This window comes from Lepisosteus oculatus, chromosome 2 (genome assembly GCF_040954835.1).
Source record: "Lepisosteus oculatus isolate fLepOcu1 chromosome 2, fLepOcu1.hap2, whole genome shotgun sequence".
Taxonomy (NCBI): domain Eukaryota; kingdom Metazoa; phylum Chordata; class Actinopteri; order Semionotiformes; family Lepisosteidae; genus Lepisosteus; species Lepisosteus oculatus.
Window position 1 is genome coordinate 19,159,983 of NC_090697.1, and position 3,554 is coordinate 19,163,536.

Here is a 3,554-nt window from a genome sequence, read left to right on the forward strand (position 1 = left end):
ATTTATTATGTTTAAGTGAAAGAAACGAAACATAAAAACAATAAACTATATAAACAGTACCTGTAAAATGCTGTTTTTTGTGTGGGGGTCATTTGTTGTGACGTCAAATATGCAGTAAACATAGACTATGAAATAGTAATGAGAACAAAACACTCCCCATCTACAAAAACAAAATAGAAGGCAGAAATAAACACAGTCTCATGGGACACTCAATACTGGTGTCACTAATACCCATTTAAACACCAGCTTGCCTTCCCATATCTCTATACCAACAGGCTGAGTAACCACTTGGTTTGATAATTCATCAAGTTCTGTGATAACGAGATATGGGCAATTATTGATACCACCTACACCCAATTTAGACGGCACCTACCTCTGGGTATTTAAGCCCTGTTTTGACAATGCCCTTTGCTCAGTCATTCGTGTGTCCTTCTCAAGTCTTGGTATCCTTTTGTGCTTTCAAGTATCTCCTAGTTTTCGAATCTCCTTCATTTCTGACAATGGCTTCCTGATCTCCTCTGTGTTTTGTATGCTCTATCTCCATGCTTCGACCCTGCTTCTTTGTCCATGTGCTGGACAGATTCCCGTGCTTGAAACACTGCCTGGGCTCGACCCTTGCCTGTCTGACCATGGCATTGGATTCTGATTGAAACTTTTAGTTTCACTTTTGACTTGGTGTGTAATTGCATATATGATGTTTGTTTGTGCTATGGTGTTCATTATGTTTTATGTATTACATGTTAGTGTGGATCCATAATAACTCTTCATTGTTGTGTTTGTTGTTTTTCTCTCCATTCCACCATATTGTTATGGTGTGTGTGTGTGTGTGTGTGTGTGTGTGTGTGTGCTATGATCACAGGATATGGGTGATTATCGATACCACCTGTACAATATTTGAATCACTTTTGGTTCAGGTGTTCCCTTATCCATCAAGAGAAGCAGTAGTCACAGTTAAGGATATACTATATAACCTGGCACTCATTGAGTAGTGATCTGTCATAGTTTTCCATTGTAAGAGTAACAGTAACAGTCTTTTCTGTATATATCACAGAGTGATAAAAGTGGGTGTAGATCAGCAGGTGTCAGGGATTATATTGACATTAAATTTTGATATAGTGGCAGAATTTTTGGTGACTGCTGCCTCTCTCTAATGAAAGTCTTCAAGCACAAATAGTGTGGCGTGTACCAATCAACAAAGCTGAAAGGACACAATGTTTGTTCAGACATCACTCAATTATGAAACAGTAAGAGGTGGCATGTTGAGGTGTGTGGTGGTTCTGAGCCAAAGTGTTCTAAACCTGGGCCAGAGGTTAACAAAGGAGAGACAAAGCTCCACGACACCAGACGGTCTGAATACACTCAGTATTAACCCCGAGCTGTTAGCTGTACCTGCAACTATGATATCACACTGAAAACTCTTCACCTCATAACAAGTCCTGAGCTCTGGACAGGAAGGGGTTTAATAAGCCTCAATCAGGAGGTCTTAGAACAAAGGAGCAGAATTTGAAGATAGAATATGAAGAATCTGCAGGAACATAGATTGCACCCCTAGACAGAGAGGATTCTGACACCAAGGGGGAACTCTACAGAGTATAGTAGAGGAAGGCTCTACTACTAGCCTCTTCCTCCAGCCCTTACCCAATATTGGACAAGCACAAAACAATATTGGGGGAGAGCATAAGGCACTACACTGTTTGTGAGGGCAGAAAGGAGGCACACCAGGTCATTGACTAGAGCTGCTTTCATGGAAAAAAAATGTTGCTTTCCTTTGGGACATTTTGGTAACTGGGGTCCACTGGGTTCTTGTGCTGGTCTATGGGTGTGTGTCCCTTATAAATAATATGAAGTGTGAAGGGTTCTGTGTTTCAGATTGACCAGTAATAGATGCTGTAACTCCTAGCTTAATAGACTGTAATAAAAAGGGCTTGTATCAGATGTCTTGTCTGGTCTATGAGTGCACAGTTGGTTCTCAGAAATATAATGAACTTGTTGTGGGGGGGAAAGTTCCTAACAACCTTAAATTTGTTAGGTGGCGTAGTTTGCTATAAAAGTGAAGTATAGTACTTATTGGGGTCACTATATACAGTACTTCTATACCATTCATACTATATCCATGACATATGCTGTTCCAGAGCTTGTTTTAATAAACGCCTAACACATGATCATTCCCCATCAAAGCTCTAAACACAATTAACTCATACCCTTATCATACTAGCTGAATTGGTTCTTGAAATCAATGCATTAGCTTTAATTTTTTTTTTAGTTTTCCAAAATGTACCTTACAATAATTTTGACTTTATGTCTTCATATGAACATACACAGACAGAAAGGTCAGTGTCATCATGAGAAAGAGAGGTAAAATGGAGGACTCTAAGAATAGAGAGAGTTTTGATCTTTAATCCTCTGACATATTTCCTGAAACATTTGGGTTGTCTTCTTCCTGTTTTCCCAAGTGCACTTATTGTACTGTAGATGCAATACATGATACCATATAGATTATTTTGAAAAGGCCATTTATATAAATTCTATAGCACATATATACAGTATATATATATATGTATGTACTGTATGCAGCTGGTTCTGTTGCACCTGGTATGCATGGCAGCAGTAGGATGGTCAAGGGAATGGTGTACAATAAGTATAGATCAGGTGGTCAGCAGTATGAGATGAAAAGGTGTTCTAGTAGAAGGTTCATCTTTTAAAAAGATTTTTTTGTTTCGTGGCCTGGGGAATAAAATAAAGGAAGGAGCAGTGGAATGCTGTTCTGAGTGCTGGAATTCCTTGTGGGGCTCACATTCTGAGGTCTGTTTATAGCTTGGGTGAGGGCTCTGTTAAAGAAAGAAAGAGTTAATTTTAAGGGCTCTTGTATGGAAGTTCATCTCATCTCTGCATAAATGATGAAGTCTGAGTAACTGAAAAAAGGAAAGAGAGATGCGAATAGTTATAAAGGAAATGTGAATACAGTGGGTTTGTAAGACAGACATTTTCATTACTGAGAAGTTAACACTTTTTACTCTTTGTAAGGTTATTTTTCTCTTAAGATTCAAGAGAGAGGTAAGGGGCTCAGGCCAGAAGGAGTAAAAAGTTCTTAAATCACTGCAGACCATAGGAAATGTAATACTACACAGAAAATGTTCAAATAAAAACATTTAGCACCTGGTTGCCTACAGGCGACTCTTTTTCCCTATAGATCAGAAGAAGTGTTCACAGAGGCTCCATATTTAATGGGACTGATGCCCTCTGGCTGTAGTACTGTCTTCTGCTATTTCCTTTGTCTTATTCTCTTCTTATGCCTGAGGTGCAGAAGAGTTTGTAGACCCCACCTAATGTGATTCACGTCCGCCATTAAAAACTTCAAAGCAATGCCTTGATGTATTAGGCATATGTCGTTTTTCATCACATTGACATATACACAATAGGCGTTGACTGCTCAAACAATGGATTAGAACATGAGAGATAAAAAATTATTGGAAAACAGACAAAACAATCCCATGAACATAGCTAAAGATAAATGTGTAAGACATAATCAGTAATTTAAAAAAGAAAAGATAAAA